The sequence below is a fragment of the Cupressus sempervirens genome, chromosome 10 (assembly GCF_028749045.1).
Source record: "Cupressus sempervirens isolate cs-2001-9-10 chromosome 10, ASM2874904v1, whole genome shotgun sequence".
Taxonomy (NCBI): domain Eukaryota; kingdom Viridiplantae; phylum Streptophyta; class Pinopsida; order Cupressales; family Cupressaceae; genus Cupressus; species Cupressus sempervirens.
Window position 1 is genome coordinate 536976068 of NC_143127.1, and position 9319 is coordinate 536985386.

Here is a 9319-nt window from a genome sequence, read left to right on the forward strand (position 1 = left end):
TTCAATGTGCTTCATAAAATCATATATTTGTGACATTTTTATAGTTTCATATCAAATTTTATTTTCTCCATGTAATGTTCATTAATTGTATGTATCTTTCTATTCATTGCAAAAAAAAATGTTCTTTGATCAATGTGTGTAACTCAATATAATTATGTCATATTTTATTATTGTTAGTCATTAGGTTTTTTTTTAAATCGATAAGAGATTGAAGCCAAGATTAATTATTATGTATTTGGTTAATTATTACTATTTATTTATTTAACTCAAGTAGATTCAAACCCAAGACCCCCCAAATAAGAGGCCAACAATTTATCGTTATATTTTAGGCTCTTGCCTGTTATTCATTGAGTTTTTCTATATCTTGATTATATCTTATTTTTTCTGTGAAACTAATAATTTATAATCAATTTTTTTTTAAATATTTGTGTTTCTAGAAAAGATCTATAAAAAATGGATCTTTCAAAAAATTAATTTGAAACTATTGTGCCAAGTCTTGGTGTTTCTGTGAACTCGAATGGCTTCCCTCAAACACCAATTGATAAATGTGATAATTATGTGTTACAATGTTATTACCAAATGATTGAGCATTTTGAAACTACAACATTGTTAATAGGTTATGTTTCTAATAATGAAATTTTGCAAATGCAAATTGTTGCAGATAAGGTGAAGGAGATGTATAATCAAGTTTCTCGATTTCTAGAATATATGGAAGAAGTTTAGCATGATCATAATGAAAATGAAGGCCGGAACATTATTCTAATTGGAGATTATTTCATTAAGTCACTCTGTCGGAACAATTAGTCTTTGTTGTTAGTATTTTTCTTTTTGATTAATTGACGATTTTATATATAATTGGTATAAACCCTTAAAAGAAATAAGACATTATGTCGAAATATATATAGAATCATTGAAGTTTATATTTAGTATTCTATGTTGGATTGTCATATAATTTCAATTGGAATCATGTATATGTTTGTTTAAACATCCTGATCACTATTTTTTTTGGTTGAAAGTATTTCATTCAATAGATATAATTTATAGATAAAAAATAATTATATATTTCTTTATAATAAATATCTATCATATTTAGAACAAAAAAATTTCTAAGCACTAATAATAAAAATAAACAAGTGATAAGTGTGCTTTTTCCATTGAAATCATTACCAATAAATGTATTGAAGAAGTAACTTTTATTACTTTAAAGGTATAAAATTGAAATGAATTGTTGAAATATTTTATGTGATTGCAAATAATATCAGTCAAAAAAATCAAATAATACTTATCTAATTTTATTATCCTTCAATCTTGAAAACTTTGGTTGTGTTAGCATGCCAATATTAAAAATAGAAATGAATTTTAATAAATTATATTTTTAAAAGATGTCCTCTGCGTATATAGGTGTATTATATAAAATATATGTAACTATATGCATATGTCTTTGAATGAATATGTCAACTTATAATTTTATCATTTAAACATAAACGGAATCCAACATTAGAAAAAGTAAAATGACAATGTTATACTTATTTTGACACTCACCCCACTTCTATAATATCCATTGTTAAATTATAATTATTTTTGTAACAACTATATAGATCTTAATATATATCATATAAAATCTCCTAAGTCGAAACCATTATATAATTAAACAAATAAAAGTGAAATGTATTTTAATTTATTATCTATAAACATACTCTCATTTATATTGCTGATAGATTCTTAACACTAAATATAAATATTGACTCAAAATTTAGTGCAAGTGTAAATCTCATTTAAACATGAATGAAGTTATGCCTTTACATATATCATATAGAAATTCATTCCCTCGGTATTTTTTATTTGTAATTCTAAATATAGTTAGCCATTATAGATAATTGAACTATATTGTTATTAGTAGACAAACACAAATCTTGCAATAAATCTTAGACATGTCATATCATAACACGTGAAGTGATTTCATAAAATAATAAAACAAAAAGTGACTCATTTTCTATAATTATATATTACACAAAACTCAACATTAATTGGAGATATTTGTTAATTAAGAGGAAGATATGGATAGAAGGGGAGAGAAAAGGATGAGGTAGAGAGAAAAGCGGGGGAGGAGAGATATGAGGTAATGAGAACATGAAATAATATCCATTAAAAAATTGAACAATAACCCTAAGTTCAAACGCTAATTGAATAATAAACCAATCTAAACACTAACGCTAACCATATTTGAATATTATAGCATATCATGGAACCTTAATCCATACATTGAAAATTTAATTTAATCTAAAACACTAAGATTGGTTATATGTGTAATCCTATAAAAATATAATCTATATATGAATACAAAGCCAATTTGTGATTTTCTTGTCAAGGCTTTCCCCTCCAAATGCTACTAGCTATATTTATTATATATTACATATAAAGAAAGCCTAGATATATCGAGGCTTTAATTTACTTTTTTTTTTAAAGATTACATTTAAAATTAAAGCCTTCTTTATATATATTATATAATATATATAACTAGTATTTAACTACAAAAGAACTACTATTATTGTCAATATTTATTGTGTTTTTAAATTTTTACCATAATAGAAGTCAATAAATATAGTGAGTTTATTAGAATTGTTAATTTTAATTTTAATTAAATTTTTAAAAATATATTAATATTTATTATTGTTAAATATTTGACCACCTAAAACATGTCTCTTTACTATATAATTATTATACTATTTCTCTTGATATCAAAATAAATCAAACATTTTTTTAGTTTGGAAGGCCTAGAGCTATAACCAATGATAGAAACTTAACTAGTGATTAATAAATAAAATATTAGCCAAGCAAAATATAGTCATTTAATTATATTATTATATTATGACATTTATAAAGTAAAATATACAATTTTTAACTTTTTAAAATTAATTTCCATAATTCTCATTGGTTAAAAAGTTTTGTCACTAAAATCTATTTTATAAATTTTCATTGGTCAAATTAATTAATCTATTAAACATTTTGTATTAACCAATAATTTATTTTACTATATTTTTATTAATTTTTTATTATATAAGAATTGAGATTACTATTATAGAATTATAAATTTAAATAAATTTTTTAAATAATATATATTAGATATTATCAATATATAATATTTATATATTGAATAGATTTTATTGATGATTATAGATCATTGATTTATTTTCTATTAAATTCAATTATAGTAATTATTAACTAGTAATTTTGTAAAGTAGTTCAATTATAAAATTCAAATGTTTATTAAAATTAGTACATTTTCAAAATTATATGAAATAACTTATATTATATAAAATTTTGATATTTAACAATATTAATTGCATTAACTAAGTTCTTATTAAAATAAAATATTAAATCATATTTGATCATTTAATTTTGTTTCAAATCATATTCATTTAAGAATAATTACTTTGCAGCTTTACTTAATTTACAAATTATCTTTTTACAAATATATTATTTCTTATTTATTTTTAAAACTAAAGAGACATTTCTAAGCTTGTCTATTATTTTTAACTATCATTTCTAATCTACACAATAATTAAATGAGTATTAATAAATAATATATCAAGTACATTATTTATTATTTATTTTGAACAAAAAAATACTTTTTGTAATAATGTTTAAAATATAGTTTATTATATTTTTTCATAGAGCAGTGATGGCTCTCTCGACGATTGGTGATAGGTGTGACTAGGGCCTACGTGCCCTATGCCTACTCCTACTCGCTGTTGTTGCTCTCCTTTGGATGGGTTTGTTGCTTTCGTTCCGGTGCTAGGGTTTGTTGTTGTTGCAGGGTGGGGTTGGGAAGTGTTTGCAGGTTTGGTGTGGGGTTTTTTGGGGGATTTGAGGGTTTTTGCCAAAGAGTGGGATTGGGGTCGACTGGGGCTACCTAGAGTGTGTGGCCTCTTCTCTACTATTGTGCTTTGTGGAGGGTAATTTGCTAGTGCTTGAAGGTAAGAAGATTTCAGATTGGGGCTAGAGTTTTCTCAGGTTTTTGACATAGGGCAATCAGATATTCTTGTGTCTCAAACTTTGTTTGCTGATATGGAGATGGTTGATTCCTCCATGTTGATGCGGGCGGGGGCTAAGGGCTAGAATGATAGTCTCCCATTTGGGGTGAATGCTTCATCATTGAAGGGTTTTGTCTGTATTAAGAAGATGAATGGGTTTCTGAAGCGATCTAATGGTCGACTAGTATTGGTTATTCAACTAGAGTGGATTTCAAAGGATGTAAAATACTAGGGCAAACATGCACTCATCTATAAGTTTTTGGGTCTCCGTCTTTCTCTTCCTATGTTGGAACCATGGGTGCATTGGATTTGGAATCTTGAAGGGGATATGGAGATTCTCCTAGCGACCAACAACTATTTTATGGTTATTTTTTCAAATATGATAGACAAGAATAAGGTGTTTTATGGTGGTCCATATTTCTTTGACCAAGTTGAGCTTTTTATCAAACCCTAGCACATCGGGTTTAACTTTGTTGAGGAGATTCCCTCTCGAGTCCCAATGTGGGTTTGTCTACCAAGGCTACCTCTAGAATTGTGGAGAGAGGATATTCTTCATTCGATCTTGCTTTTGCTTGGGAAACTAGTAGGGTTGGCCACACAAACTCAAGATCATAAGGTAATTTCATATGCACAAATTTGTGTAGAGGTTGATCTTAATAATCTATTGCTTGATTCTATGTAAATTTGCTTGGGCCCTACCTCATGGATTCAATAGTTAGACTATGAAACTTTACCTTTTAGATGCAAGATATGCCATGAGTATGGGCACTTACAACGTAGGTGTCTCCGAAATAAATTCTCTCAACCATTTGCTTCTATTACCCCTAAGGATGATAAGGGTAAGGCCCCTATGTTGGAGGGGTCTATAGACAAGGAGGGTTTTATCCCAGTTAAGCCACACAATAAAGGAAAAGGGAAGAAGAGAACCTAGATGGACAGACAAAATGATGGCACTTTTAACAGGTTTAATGTTATGGATAATTTTGTACAAGAGGAAGGCATACCAGTTGAGCTACCCTCGAGGGATGGATCTCTACAGGGGCCCTAGGTGGGGGAGGTAAGGAGTCTAGCCTAGGTATCAGAAGAGGAACAAGGTCAACCAGTTCTTTTGGATGGATTGGATCAAGAGAAAAATTGTGATGTCCCTAGAGGGTCACAACCTAGGGGCACCCCAAATATCACAGATCCTATTCTCCCTATCTAGAAAGGGATGCTAGACATCACAAAAGGTACTAAAGCTACACCTTCTTTAGGCATACAACAAAAGCCCTTCAAAAAAAGGCCCCTCAAAGAAGTCCGCTAAGAGTGGAAGGAAGACTGATCAAGAGAAGGTTAAGATGATGGGAGAGACTTTAGTTGAGGTAAGGTTTGTGAAGCCCATCAATTCCCACTTCTCGCAACCTTCTAAACGATTATTCTCTCCTGGAATGTGAGGGGGTTGAACAACATCCCTAGAAAAAAGGTTATTCGTAGATTGATAGAATCTCATTCTTTGGATATTGTTTTCATTCAGGAAACTAAGCTTATAGTTGATGATTTGGATAGTTGTGGGCTAAAGTTATGGCCCCATGGTAGTTGGCAGGGAGTGGGTGTTCAAGGTAGCTTAGGTGGACTTGCCCGTCTCTGGAATCCTAGGAAGGTGATTACTTTGTGGTGGATTTCAATTGGGTCCTCTATCTCTTTTTTGGCTTCCCACTTTGAGACGGGAGAAAGGTGCATGTTCTCCAATATTTATGCTCCTAATGATTTGGAGGATAAATCTCTTATGTGGTCACATATCACCTTTTTTTCGCTCCTTAGATCCTTTCCTCCCTTGGATTGTGGTTGGAGATTTTAATGTTGCTACTAGTTTAGAGGAAAAGAGAGGTGGGATTGCTCGATTGGGCACTTCTTCAAGTATGCTTAGAGATAATATCGGTTCTTTGAACCTCATTGATGTTAAACTTGGCACTGGTACCTTCACTTGGAATAATAGAAGGAGCAAGATGGAGGCCATTTCAAAAAGGTTGGATAGGTTCCTAGTTTATTGCTTTTGGATGGATATCAAATGGTCTACCAAATTAGAATTTCTTGATTGAAGAGGCTCTGACCATTGGCCTATTAAGCTTTCTATCACTCCTTTTAAGGTTTCTAAAAATCCCTCTTTTAAGTTTTATCTGATGTGGTTGAGGGATCCCTCTCTGCAGGATCTTATGATAGCCTGGTGGCATGAAGGCAAGCCTCCTCATGGTACAACCATGTTCTCCTTCGAGAAGAGGCTTCAACATGTGAAATTTAGGCTTAAAATGTAGAATAAACAATGCTTTGGGAATCTTCAAAGACCAAATGTGGTTGGCCTAGGCTAGGCTGGATAGTGTCACTCACCAAATCAGGGACCAAGGAATGACTCTAGATTTAATTTCTAAAGACTCCTTAGCTCTAAGGGTGTTAGAGGAATGGGAGCTTTGGGAGGAAATATTTTGGAAGAAAAAGTTTTGTGGATTGGTTGTAGGAGGGAGATAGAAACATTGCTTTTTTCCATAACACGATTAAAGCTCGTAGATCTAGTAATTCTATCTCTTCTCTCATTTCTACTTATGGAGATCAAATGTCATCCAAAGAGGCAATTTCTCTAGAGGCCATTAGATAATTTTCCCAACTCTTCTCTAAGGAGGAACCTAGTTCAATGGTGGAGACAAGGACTATTTTAGATTGTATTCCCCAACTTGTTTATAGCAATATGAATAGGAATCTGTTAAGGCCTATTTTTCTTGAAGAGCTGGAGAAGGTGGTTTTTGGTATGAAGAAAGGTAAAGCCCTAGGCCTAGATGCTTTTCCCATTAAATTTTTCCAAGAATTTTGGGAGATTATTAAATTTGATCTTCTTGATGTAGTCCAGGAATCACATCAGAATAAACAAATGCTCAAGTCTTTGAATGCTACCTTCCTGACTCTCATTCACAAGATTGATTGGGCTAATAGTTTGGATCAGTTTAGAACTATTTCTTTATGCAATGTTACTTACAAAATTATCACCAAATTGATTGCTGAAAGGCTCAAGTCTTATTTGGCTACTTTGGTATTTGTGGAACAGGGAGGCTTTGTTGGTGGTAGATAGATTCTTGATGGGGTGGTTATTGCTTCATAGGCTATCCACTCTATGGCCATGTCTAAGGAAAAGGCTATGTTTATTAAGTTGGATTTAACAAAAGCATATGACCAAGTTAGTTGGGAGTTCTTGAGTCATGTGCTTCTAGCTTTTGGATTTGATGTGGAATGGGTTGAGTGGATTCTCAGTTGTGTGACTTCCCCATCCTTTTCAATTCTTATTAATGGAGAACCTACTAAGCTATTTTTTGCTTCTTGAGGACTCTAATAGGGAGATCCTCTCTCTCCATATCTCTTTACCATTATGGCAGAGGGCTTAGGCAAATTTATAAAATTTCAAGCCAAGCAAGGGCTTGTACATGGGTGGAAGTGGAACAATAATATTCCAGCGTACACGCATCTCCAATTTGTGGATGATACTGGACTAATGGGCTTGACTACAATAAATGAGGCAAAAAAAATTAGAATGATTTTAGACACTTATTTGAAAGCTTTTGGGAAAAATATTAATCAAGGTAAATCATCTATTTATTTCTTTAATACTCCACAGCCGATCCAACTCAAGATTGCCAAGATTCTTAGGTTTCAAATTGGCTCTCTTCCTTTGATTTACCTTGGAGTTCCCTTAGCTTTGGGGACTTAGCAAAAGGAGTATTGGCTAGATGTTTTGGACAAATTTTGTAGTAGGGTGAGCCATTGGACTCATAGGTGGCTTTCTTTTGCTGGGAGAGTTATCCTCCTCAAGACAATGATTCAGGCTCTTCCCATTTATAGGTGTCTTGTGCAAACTCCTCCTTCTGGGGTTATGAAAGAATTTGATGCTCTGTCTCAACAATTCCTTTGGTCAAGCAATCTTCTCTCTTCAAAGTGGAGCTTAGTTAATTGGGACATAGTTTGCTTGCAGAAGTTTGCTAGGGGTCTGGGCCTTAAATGTATGGCTCTTGATGCCAAGGCTTTAGATGCTAAGTTATATTGGAGTTGGTGCAATAATTAGGATCAGGATTGGGCTAAGATTATGGCCCAAAAGTACTTTCTGAGAGTGGAGTATCAGGATATTCCTAGATTGGCTCTAGATGGAAATGGTTCCTTTATTTGGGGTACTCTTAAAAAGGGATCCCCTCTTATCAAGGAAGGCCTTTCTTGGATATGTAACGAGGGATCGAGTGCATTATTTGGGTAGGATTCTTGGGATGGTCATCCTCCCATTCTTTCTAGTTACCCCCACTTCCATCCCCTTTGTCATATTTTTATTGCTATAGGATGGACCAAGGTGGTGTACTTCAAGGCTATCAAATGGTGTGGATTGGTGGATGTGGCTTGTTGGAAGGATCCATGTGAGTGGCCTCTAGGGGGTTCCTTAGAGATTTGAGCTGAACTAGCTAGTCTCCTCTCTGATAGGCTATGCAACTCCTCTAAAGACAAGGATATCCTTGCTTGGGGTCCATGTCCTGAAGGCAAGTTTAGTGTGGCCCAAGGTTATGCTTGGTTGGATAATCAATGTCATGGAATAATTGAAGTTCCCTGGTGGAAGAAGGTTTGGAATAAATTTTCTTGGTCAAAGTGTAATTTTTTCTTATGGTTGATTATTCAGAAGAAATGTCTTACTTGGGATAACCTTCAGAGAAGAGAGGTCCAAGGACCTTCTCTCTATTACCTTTGTATGTTGAATGGAGAGAGTGTTTCTTACTTATTCTTCTTATGTCCTCTTTCTAGAGAAATTTGGCATAAGTGGTGGGAGGCATGGTATCATGGGTGCATTCATGCTAAGTCTCTTATTGAATTTTAGGATAGCCTTAGTAGACCTCCGATAAAAACAATGTTCCTCCAGGTGGCTTGGGTTGTTGGACCTACTTTTATTCTTTGGAATCTTTGGCTAGAACATAATCACAAGATTTTTTATAACTCTAGTTTGGGAGTCACTAGACTGTGGAAGATGATTCTGAGCAGACTCCATGAAACTATCTATGCCAAGTGTGATATGACTGAACTTCTGTACCCTAGTGACTATAGTATAGTCAGGAATTTGGGACTGGTGGACAAAGGGTTGGGATGCACAAGTGGTAAGAGATCTCAGTCGCTCAAGAGAAAGGTTTGTAGGGTGGGGAGATGGAGACTACCGCTTATGGATATCCTTAAAGTTAATAGTAATGGATCCTCCTACAAGAACCCTAGGCAGGCAAGTGTGGGGGGGATTGGAA